A 12,108-nucleotide genomic window follows, 5' to 3' on the forward strand; every position below is an offset into this window, starting at 1 on the left:
GGTAACACGTGCGCCCTTTCGGAGATCCTCCAATCATATAGATAACGGACGGGAAGGCGCCAGGTGATGAATCCATAGTTGCACACGTGGGGATGTGTTAAGTCAATGTGAATTTACCTGGATTGGCTGCTACCAGTCGGCTGAGGGGGCGGCAGTCGGGAGGCGCTCCATAGGAGAAGGTTGAAGCACTCTGGGACATTTCTGACTGGCAACGGAATCTACACGACGGACTAACATGGCTGATAGTAAAGAATCTGTGAAAAGCATGAAGAGGCTCAAATCTGATCAGTCGAACCCTAGTTCACCCAGCAAGGGAGCGAAAAGTAATCCGGACCCGATGGAACTGATACTTAATAAGCTGGAAGAAGTAAGGGGGCTAGCTAAGGCAACCAAGGATGAGGTGGCGGCTATCAGGCAGGATAATCGCGAAACCAATGCAAAATTGGTGGAGGCAGAGTCGAGGATTAGCAGACTTGAGGATCTAGAAGTAAAGTCGTGTGCAGCCATCAACCGCTTATGCATAACCTCGGATCAAACTATGCGGAAACTGGCGGAGTTGGAGGACAGAAACAGACGGGGGAACCTACGCATTTTTGGCCTTCCGGAGGGATCGGAGGATCAGCATGCGAGCTGTGGGGCCTTCCTGGAGTCTTGGTTTACCCAGGCTACTAATCTGTCCTTTCACCATCCCCTGGAGTTTGATAGGGCTCATAGAGTGCCAGGCAAGATAAGTAAAAACCAGAAAGGCCCTAGAGCGATTGTGTGCAAGCCATTGCGATATCAACATGTGGAGCAGATTCTTGACTTCATGAGGAAAAACAACCATATTTTATGGAAATCAGTCAAGGTATACATCTCACAGGACTACAGTAAAGAGACGGTGGAGGTTAGGAAAGCGTTCTTGGCACTGCGACCAATGCTAAAGAAAAGGGGCTTCCAATATGGGTTTGCTGGCCCTGCAAAGTACCGTGTGTTGGTCCACGGATCTCCACATTTTTTCTCGGATCCTCTGAAACTGAAACGCATGCTTGATGGTCCGGACGATCTGGACATGGACACAAGCTCCTCAATGGGAGCAGTAGCACAGGCCTCAGCCTCAGGTTATAAGTGACCACAGCTCTGCATGAGCTAATCCTACTCGAAGGGGCAGGTTGCCTATGGCATGTTCTCTGCCTCGAGGTTCTCTCCAAAAGACAGTTCTGTTGTCTGTATGCAGTTGCAGATGCGCAGGGTACCTGGCCACATAATATGTTTTAGAATTACTACCTTTCGAATAGATGGGTTTCAGTTTAACTGGCCAGGATTGCTAATGGTCATGTTTCATGTTTCACAGGTTTACTCCGTGGGTTTGTAGTGATTGATGGGGGCGGGCTGTTTATGCGGCTGGGTCTAGAACGGTTGATGAGGTACCCGTAGGTTGTGCTGGTGGGGGAGGGTGTTGATATCCAGGGGGTGATAACAGGCCTTAGTTTAAGGGGGATAGTTCCTCTGTCCCATGGTTTTTATCTCTCTGTAACAGCTATGCACGGGGGGAGTTTCCGACGCATTCTCTTTCCAGTCACCATGACTAAATCGTACAGTTGGGGTGGGGAGGGTGGGGGTATGCGTTCCTTGTTTTTTGCTTTTGTTTTTTCTGGCTTGCATGATCTTCATCTTCTTACTGCTCATGGGTGAGGGTGGTGTAGGGCTCTACTGCGGCTTCAAATGCGCTTACATTGTGGAGTGTATGCTTGTTGTGATGATGATGCAACCTCCTGATGCTAAATAGCTCACTTACCTCTCCGATGGGAGTATGTAATTTGGACAAACTGAAGGAATTATCGTTTAACGTTAAGGGCCTGAACCAGCCTGTTAAGAGGCAGAAGATATTAGACTATGTTAAAAGACTGAGGGGTGATATTGTTTTACTCCAGGAGACGAAACTTGAGGCTAAGCAGTTTTACCACCTGAGGAATAAATTTTATAATGAGGTGGTGGGTGCTGAGGCTGTGAACAAAAAGAATGGTGTCCTGATACTTGTTGCGAGGAAATCTAAGGTGGCGATTTTGTCGTCTGAAGTTAGTGCAGATGGTAGATGGGTCACGGCCAAAATGAGTAAGGATAATACAGAGTTCTATGTTACTAGCGTGTACGCCCCCAACACTAGCGACTTGGTTTTTTGGGACAAACTAAATAAACACCTTGAAACTATTCCGGACAACGCGGTGCATATAGTAGCTGGGGATTTCAATCTTCCAATAGATGCAATTTTAGATAGAGACTCACACTGCACCTTTAAGTCAACAAAAAAAAATAAAGCTTTTTAGTCTGTGTAAGCGCTTTAACTTGGTGGATACATGGAGACTCCAGAATCCCACTGAGAGGGACTATACTTTCTATTCTTCACCACATGACTCGTATTCCCGGATTGACTTCCTCCTTATCACACAGAATGGCGTTCCTAGATTAGAATCTACAACCATTGAACCTCGTGTATTATCTGATCACTCGTGCATTTCATTAATTACTAATGTCAAACCATCCTCTCGTCAGACATCTTGGCGGCTGAATGATGAAATCCTAACTAGTGACAAGCATCGGTCCACAATCCAGGAGGCGATATCCTCCTACCTTCAGATCAATAAACAGGGGGACACGTCCGATCTCATTAGGTGGGAGGCTCTGAAAAGTACTATAAGGGGAGTGTGTATCAAAATTAGGTCAGAGATGAATAAATCTTATGAGAAGTTGGAGGCTTTGGAGATGGACATTAGGAATCTAGAGATTAAACATTTAAAAGATAGGGATGAGGTGTCTCTTGCTGCATTGGCGAATAAAAAATATGAATATAATAAAATAGTTAGTGAGAGAGCGGGAGTCTGGATTGATAAAGGTAGGCGGTTTAAGCTTTGTGAGTCTAATAAGGCAGGAAAGTCCCTTGCCTCATACTTGAAGTTCAAGGTTCAGAAGAACTCTATTAGTGTCATTAAAGATGCATTGGGACACTCGCATTCAGACCCTGACAAAATAACGGAGGTGTTTAGGGTTTTCTAACAGGACCTCTATGCAAAGAATGAGGCGGTAGAAGAATCTAGAATTAAGGACTACTTAGATAAATGCGAACTCCCACAGCTTTCGGATGAGGACCGGGACAGTCTTAATGGTCCAATTAGCTCTTCAGAGATAGAGATTGCTATTAAACGCTTAAAAGTAGGGAAAGCCCCGGGCCCTGACGGATTCACTGCAAAATTTTATAAAACCTTCCCCTCCCTTTTGGTCAAACCCCTCCTAAGGCTATTTCAAGGTATTAATAAATCGGGTGAGGTTAGAGGTACTTTGGCAGAGGCCATAATTGCTGTACTTCCTAAAGATGGGAAAGACCCCTCGCTTCCGAAAAACTATAGGCCGATTTTATTGATTAATATGGATTGCAAACTCCTGGCCATGATACTTTCCGCCCGCCTCCAGGGGGTTCTCCCGCAGCTGATCCACCCATCCCAGGCAGGCTTCCTCAAGAACCGTTTGTCCAGTGACAATACAAGAATTTTGGCGCATGTACTAGAAAAAGCGAAACTTTTAGACACACCGACTGCAGCAATAACACTAGGGGAGTCATTTACTAGACTGGTAATGTCCCTTTACTGCTGCCCTTCGGCGCGTGTTAGGGCTGGTGGATCCTTTTCCTCTCCCTTTTGCTTACAGCAAGGCACGCGACAGGGTTGACCCCTGTCACCCTCACTGTTCCTGTTGGCAATTGAACCGTTCTTATATCATATAAGGCATGACCCCAATATAGCGGGTATACCGTTTGGTGATTGCACTGTAAAATTAACGGCTTATGCGGACGATGTGCTGATTATGTCGGAAAGAGCGGATGAGGCAATTCCGGCGCTCATGACTGACATTGAGGAATTTTCCAGAGTCTCTGGATATAAACTCAAAGATAAAACTGAGGTCAAACTTTTGAACAGTGTTGGGGGCAAGGGGATTATCGGAGATTCTGGGCTTACATGGCAGCCTCGGTGTTTTAAATATCTTGGGCTGGATTTTGATAAGGATTTGATCTCTACACTGAAAGTAAATGAAGACTTGACCCTGAAAAAGATTTCTACATTACTGGAAGGTTGGTCCCCAAAGTTTCTCTCCTGGTGGGGTAGAGCAGAGACGCTTAAAATGATGTCGACCCCGTTGGTCAATTATCTGGCCAGTATGCTCCCATGACGTTCTCTAATGCTTTTGTTACTAAGGCGGATCAGTTGTTTGGGAATTTTCTGTGGCAGGGCAAGAAGGCCAGAGTCTCACTGAAGAAATTACAATTAGCAAAAGACAAAGGTGGTCTGGGTCTCCCCTCCTTCAGGTGCTATCAGACAGCGTTTCTGTGCAAACAAGGTGCTCAGTGGCTGTTAAAATCCCCTGCGTATACACCACTATGGATTAATATTGAGGAGGCACTAGTGGATCATGCGCCTTTGGAGGCCCTCCTCACGATGGACCTGTCACACCTTCCTCATTCTAAATATATCATGCTGAATACTAGAAGGGCCTTACTTAGACTCGACCAAACACATAAAACGAACTTGACATTTGCCAGTTCATCGTTTATGTCCCTGTGGAGGAATGCCCGTCTTAAACATAAGGGTAGCAGTATATTCTGGGAGTCTTGGTCCAAGAAGGGCATTCATTTGGTGAAGGACTTATATGATGATAATGTTCCGCTGCCATTCTCGACCTTACAGCACCGGCATGACCTTACCCCGATGGATTTTTATGATTTCCTAAAACTTAAAATCGATGCCGACAGCGAGTAACTTCTCTCCTTATGTCCCATGGCTACTACAGCATATCCCACGATTGGTACATGCTGGCCACTTTGTGTCGAAGGTGTATAAAATGTTGTTGCCTCTACCCATGAAAAAACACAAAAGGGTGGAGGTCGTATGGGAGGCTGAGCCAAATCTATCAGGCATATCTTTTGATTGGGAAGTGATTCATAAGTTAGCCCTTACACATAAAGTCTCACCCATCCTATTTCAGACAAAATATATGCTTCTCAACAGGGCCTTTTGGACGCCCGACAGGCTTTTCAGATGTAAATTAAGAGACTCTCCTGTGTGCTGGAACTGTCAGTCAGGTACTGGGGATCTTGCACACATGCTATTTTCCTGTCCTTCATTAGGGGATTATTGGGGGAAGATATTTGATTGCATTTCTCACGTTTTTAAGATAAAACCTATACAGGAATTTGTTTACGTTATTCTGGGGGCACTGGATCCGCATATAACAGACCGAGATCGCCAGCTGATGGATTTAATGTTGACAATGGCATGTAAAGGGATTCTTTGCAAGTGGAAAAATGCGACTGAAGTGAGTTTTAAAATATGGCAGGAATGGCTATCTTTCCTGAGGGGGTCTAGCAATCCGGCGCTGCAGGCTTCTACCTGGAGCCCTTCTAACAAAAAGCTGTGGAAATCATTGGATGCATCCTCCTTTCATTATGAGCCACCTTGAGAGGTATACTGTGGTTGGTCCCTCTGAATGGGGTTGTTGTAAGGTGAGGTGTGATTGCCCTCTCGAGTCCAAGGGCACTGCGCCCACACGTCGAGCAATTTAACTAGGGATGTATCTGTATATTGATGATGCGAGCTGGAATGGGTTTTCTTCTTTATTTCATTTGTCTTGTTATTCATTTCTATTTTTTGTATTTGTATGTATGGACATGACTACTTTGAACTTTGTCTACGGAAGAGTTATTGTATTGTCTGTTACTTTAATAAAAACGATTTGAAATTTAAAAAAAAAAAAAAACTTTACCACAGGACTGGATCCTAGATTCAGTCCTGGGACATCTCCTGTAAACAGTAGAGTAAAAACGTTTTGGTTACAGTTGTGATTAAGGATTATTATTGCATTTTAAAAGTTGACACTTAGGATAACATTGGTGGTTCTATGTGAAAGTTTCTATGGGAGGAATTTCAATTAGCAGGTAAGTAGGGCTATCGTTACTTTTTCTAACTCAGTGTTGGATACTGGATCCAGCACTGGTGCATCTTCTGTAAACAGTTGAGTACGTTTTTGTTATACAGGCGATTTTTAACAAATATTTGTAAGTTTCAAAAATCGACACTTAAAAGAATTTCTGGTGAAAACCAGGCAATGTTATCCTATGGAGGATAATCAAGTTAGCGGTAAGTACAGTTGTGAGTACTTTTCAGGGTCAGTGCTGGGCACCAAGATCCAGCATTGGGATCTCTCCTAATAGCAGGCGAGTATTTGTTACTCGGTTGATTTTAGGTGGATATTTTAAGTTTTGGAAACTCCACACTTAAAAGAAATTTCAGAAGAAACCAGTCAATGTTACCCTATGGAGTAAAATTGGGTATCGGCTTTTGGGTAAGTACTCGACTGGCAGAGTTAAGGTTCTGGGCACAGACTCACGGGTCTCCCAGGGTCAGGTAAGTACAGTTGTTACACCCTCAGCAGCACAGGGGCAGCCGGGTGCAGAGTGAGTTAGACCCAATGTTATCCTATGGGAGGCAGGGGGGCCTTGGTTGGTGGCGGACTAGCAGGCCACGCGGCTGTGGGAGCTGGGCTCCTGGTCACTTGCTCAGGGCAAATGGGGAAGTAGATAGGAGTAGAGGTTACACTGCCAGGGCCACTCGGGTGGCTGGGTGCTTTTGAGCAGTCGGGCGCTCAATGGAGAAGCTCAGTGACGAACAAAGGCTGCAAGCTCGGGGACGAAGATTCTTCAGGTGCGACCACTACTTCGAGTGGTAAGTTGGGAAGTTGTACGATAGGTAGGCACCTAGGAGCTGGGCACAGGGGGCCGCAGGGTGCAGGGGTGTCTTTGTGTCAGGAAATCTTACCCTCCGCTGGTCGCAGTTGGAGGGGTCCCTGGTTCGGAGGTTGCAGGCGTCAGGAGCGTAGAGGTGCTGAATTCGGGGTCACAGTCGCCGGGGGGACGTCCTTGTGGTCTTTGTCCACTCCGGCACAGGCTTGGCGGGTGCAAGAGTCGCGGTTCCTGGCTGGTGCCAGGGGTCAGTTACTTGCTTTTAGCAGTACCACGGCTCGTGGTAGTCCCAGTTGCTTAGAGTCATAAGCAGTCAGGTCCTCCGGGGTTTGTGAGGTTGCGGACCACTGGAGATGCTGGGGTTTAGCAGGAGCAGGTTTGAGGGTCGACAGGCCTGTAGGGCTGGGGACAAATCAGTTGGTGTCTTCCTCTTGTTAGCAGCTGCACGGCAGGTCTTGTTTCTTGATCTTCCGGCTTGTTTTGGAATCTGGATCTGAGGAAGGAAGGTTCAGGGTGCCCCTAAATACTAAATTTAAGGGAGTTACAGGTAGATAAAGGGCAGGGACCAATGGGTCCCTTCCCTGGGGTGGGTACACCCCCCCCATCATGCCACTCCTGTGGGAGGGGGGCAGTAGCCTAGTCTTGATTGGGCAGGGCTCCCCATCTTCCAGATGGCGAGAGCCCAGAGATGCTTCACCTCGCCTCCCCCACCTGAGTGGGGTTGGCAGAGGCTGGCACACCCATTCCTTCCTTGGGGTTTCCCCGCCAGTCTTCCCGCCAGGATGGGGGTCAGAACCGGTAGGGGCCAGTTGCCGAATACAGCAAGTGGCCTGGAGAAGCTCAAAAAGACGGCATGCCTTTGAAGCTTCAGGTGGGCACTAAAAAAAAAAATGTGTGCCTTACTACACCTCCTCCACCTGAGCACCCCTCCCATTCTTACCAAGTTCTCCCACCTGCTCTCCCACCCAAAGTAGGGGGTTTGAACTGGGGGCTGCCAATTGCTGGCAGGGGCGCATTACAAAGGCAGTGCGCCATGTAGACTTAGTAGCTTTTCACTGCACCAAAGCATGCAAGCTGAAGGGGCAGTGCAATTGCCTGGGGGAGGGGGGCACTCTTCAGTTCCCATGCCCTAGGTACCATTTACTAGGGACTTACAGGTGGAAGACGTTGCCAATTGTTGAATAGTTTAGGGGAAGAACACTGGTACCTGGACAGTAGGGACCCAGTACTCTACAGTCAAAGTTGCATCAAAAGCCAGGCACCAAGTGGAGTGGTACTGCAACAGAAACCAGTTCTCACTGGGAGAAAATGCCTCTCGACATGGTTAGCCCCTACTTTTTGCCTGGTAATTGATGTGGTTGAATGTAGTGTACAGGGTCCCTGGCAACCAGGTCCGCTGTGCGAGGGCTTCCCTAAAAGCTAATGCACATTTGGCACTCCAGGCCCCTGTAAGTCTAGTAAATGTTACCTAGGACATTTGGGACTGTAGAGTGTCCCCTTGGGACACTTCACTTAGGCAATGTCGACGGCCACTGCAGCATGCATGACCTGGTGCAGACAAAATGACTAAGTAGACCTGACAATGCCCGTGAGCCATGCCAACCAGCACTGCCTAAGATCTAGATAAGTAACCACCCCTCTCTCACCCTCCCCCCCCCCCCCCCCCCCCCAATCATCCATCTTGGTTTGTGACCCAATTTGGTAATCCAATTGAGCAGCAGAAATTAAAGACTACCATACAATAGTTTGGGAAGGCACTTGACAGACACTGCTCAATAAGGCTCGCCCATTCCGGAGAAGATGCTAAGCCTGTGCTGATAAAGAATTAATAAAAATACTAGGATTAACATGTTTTTTCTCTTAGCAGCCAATTAGAACAGGTGAAGTTAAAAAACGCTTCGCTTATTTTTCTCATAAGTTATCTGCTCCTCTCAGGTCACATGCTAAACAAGGACTTATTTTCAAGTTTCAATATCTAAGCCTTTTATGTATTTTAAATAGGTCTATTTTGTGTGTTTAATTGGATTGATATCAGCTAACCCGCAGCAGCTTTCAAGTAAGACATCTTAATGAAATTAGAATCTACACCGAGTACATAAAATTGGCACCAGTGCTAGTGGATCCAGAGAGGCAAGCACAGTAAACCACCAAATTCTGCCTGGTGAGTCTCATACCAGTCTTAGGCCAGAAACATTAAGGCCAACATGACTGAAGGGAAGAAACTTCTCCCACATTAACAACCATAACCTGGACCAAGAACATGCAATTAGCTGATGGAATACTTCAAAAATGTAGTCCGGTCTCCCCTCTGGAAGGAAAACCAAACCCAAGATTTGCCTTAATTTCCTTGAAATACAATTTTAGCCACTAGAGCTACACCGCAGATGAAAGAACGAAAGAATTAGGCCATCTTAAAGCAAGATATGAACTACACAATAGGGGCAATCACTCAGACTGCCGGTTTCAGGGTATTACCCATTAGGCAGGCTAGCTTGAATCCAGTCACACAGTGAGCAAGGGACCCACTTTTTGGGCATACCCTTAGCCACTTAGGGTGAACATAGCAAACGCAAGAAGATATACATCTCAGCCACCTCAAATGTGGTGCTACTGCAGAATTGACTTTTACAAACGTGTGCGTGTTACATATGTGCAGCCTTGTACTGGCCAATATGTACAATGAGGAAATAAACTGAATGCTTGTATAAGAGGAGAAAATCTTGAAGAAAAAAAAATATATAAGTATTGGTAGGGTGAGGCAGTTTCTTGGGTACCAAATGAGTTCATAACCAACAGTTACCAGTTACCACTGTTGCTGTGGGGCCACTATGCTACACTCGCATAGAAGCACTTTCTTTGGACACACAATTGTCAGGCTGGAAGGTGTGGAGCAGTCCAGTCTACTACAGCAAGTGCGCATTTAGTGATAGTATGACACTTTTAATACAACATTTATTATGTACCAGACAGTCTTACTTCAGAATAGGACTTCACGGGGGGGGGGGGGGTAGGGGACTGAACACAGGGGGGAAAAAATAAAAAATTAAAGAAAATTGTACACCAACAGGGCAAGACAATGGACCGCACACGAGCCTGCTGCTTTTTAGCACGAGGCACCAATCAAGTGGTCGCCATCATTTCAATTACTAACAGACTCTTCAACCCTAGAGAAGAAAGTTCCAAGCAGAATCTCAAGTCAAAGTCATAGATCCCCGCTAACCCTACTGAAATTAGTTAAGGGGAGGGGTCTCAAAGAATAGGGTGGGCTCAAAGACTTGTGTCCACCCCCTCCAACATTATAGCCAAGCTCCGGTGTCAGTCTACCACACTTCGGTCTCTGGTCTACTGCATGATTGAATCCTGAACTTTCCCTTAACAGATTGATCTTAAAAGACTGCATTGGCTTAGACAGAATGGCCGATATCCCTTGGCTCTTGTATATTAGGAAAAGGTTTCATAAGCTAGGGCGTCCAGAGATTTACGAGAACCCAGAAACCATTAAGGGTGATATTGGCTGGCTTAAAGTTCACTTTTTAAATTTAAGGTCTCAAGAGTGGGAGGAAGAGGAACTTACAAAAACCACGGTTAGGGCCCACTTTTAATTAATAACCTCTCCCCAGATTGAGCCCTACCTCAAGTTAGTCAGGAATCCCTATCACCGTTGGTTGTTGACCAGATTTCGTTTCAACTTGATTCATTTTGTTTTAGGGAGCTTTCAAGGATGGAGTAAACTTGTAGATGCTGCTCTTTGTAACTGTGATGGTTGCTCATTACAAGACACTGTGCACTTTATCTTTTATTGTAAATATTATGCCGAAAGTAGAAAGAAGTACATTATACCATTGTTGCAAGGGAGAGGATTTTTTCAAGTAAAACCTGCACTGATGTACTTGCAATTACTAAATTGCCCTTGGAATATTATTACCATCGCTAACTTTCTGGTTGCCGCAGCCCGGTCAAGGAAAAACTTGACGTATAGCTTAGTTTATGATTTTAGTGACATATGTATTTGTCTGGATGAATTTTTACAATGTTATATTGTATTTGCGTCTAATTAATACTATTTAGTATTGTGATGTACTTTTGTGATTTTAATTAATCGATTAAAGTGGTTTTGACGGACTGGTCTACTGCAACCACTCACGCTTTGTGCTTTTGAGCTCTAGTCTACTTACACATTCTTATGTCCAGTTTGACCCACTGGATTTTTTTTTCTCCATTTTGTTAATTTACATTTTACTATTTCTAATTTGTGTAATTTTTAGGTTTTGAATTTGGACTTTGAAAAGTGTTTCTGCAGTACCAAAACAACAAACTGCTTTAATTTCGGCCGCTGTGTCATAGCCACCGGGCAACTGAGCTCCAGTTAGGGACTTTAAGGTTTCACCCTCTCAGGGCTTGTGATTATTCCCTGAGGTGGGTAGACATCAGCCCCCAATTATCCAATTTCTTGAAGGAAAACCTTGCCAAAGGACTAGACAGCCAAGCACTTTTGAAGATCCAAATGGAGACAAGGGCAGGCCCAAATGATAACATACGCCACAATGCCAGTATTGCAGAAAGTGTAGCTTGTCTAGGAAGCACCACAAGTGTTACCATCATATGGTTGCTTGGCTAGTAAGCAATATGTCCTGCTAGATCATGAAGATGCAGAGAGAACATTAAGTCTTTGGGGACTACAACCAAGGAAGCAAAGTAGACTATTAATAATAGGTCCAAGAGTATTAGGCTCGCAATTGAGCGTCTGTTGTCTAATATAGTGTGTTCCAAACTTTGAGCTGTCGTTCGACACTGTACAGATGCAGACCAGGGCCGAGTGAAGCGGTGGAGTGCCAAAAGGAGAAGCAACGTAAATATCCAATACTCTGCTATACACAGGAAGGGATTAGTTAATAGATGGGCCTTCACCCTCAAAAAATGTACTTGTATAGGAGGGCTGTTGTAGGACACCTGGAATCCTGACTAATGCAGAGCAGGGAGCAAGGCGACAGGCTAAACAGTCTTCAACTAAAAAAATCGAGGCATTTTCAAAGGCTCAAAGAATTAAGTGAATGCCAATAGATAGGAGGCATCCGACTGATATTTAGGACACTGGAGGACATAAGGACTGAATTTTCAACTATCAGAAAAAGGTAATTTGCAGATGATATTGAAGAACCTCATGCAAGCAAGTGGATTTCACATGTGAAGACTTGGCTACCTCTAAGGTGGAAAATATAAACAGGTTGGAATTGGGAGTCTGAAAAAGTGCAATGGCATGCAACCAAATTGGAGGATGGCAAATTATTTGACTTTGCCAAGTTAGTCTTGAGGTCAAACGAGTATGCTACATGTACAGGTTG

The 12,108-nt window shown here is 45.3% G+C and overlaps 1 protein-coding gene across 1 annotated transcript in view; it reads right to left on the reverse strand.

The window, feature by feature from the left end:
• PSAP (prosaposin) overlaps nt 1-12,108 on the reverse strand; it is a 153,435-nt gene that overhangs the window by 95,641 nt on the left and 45,686 nt on the right. The window lies entirely within an intron of this gene.

This window comes from Triturus cristatus, chromosome 1_2 (genome assembly GCF_964204655.1).
Source record: "Triturus cristatus chromosome 1_2, aTriCri1.1, whole genome shotgun sequence".
Classification (NCBI taxonomy): domain Eukaryota; kingdom Metazoa; phylum Chordata; class Amphibia; order Caudata; family Salamandridae; genus Triturus; species Triturus cristatus.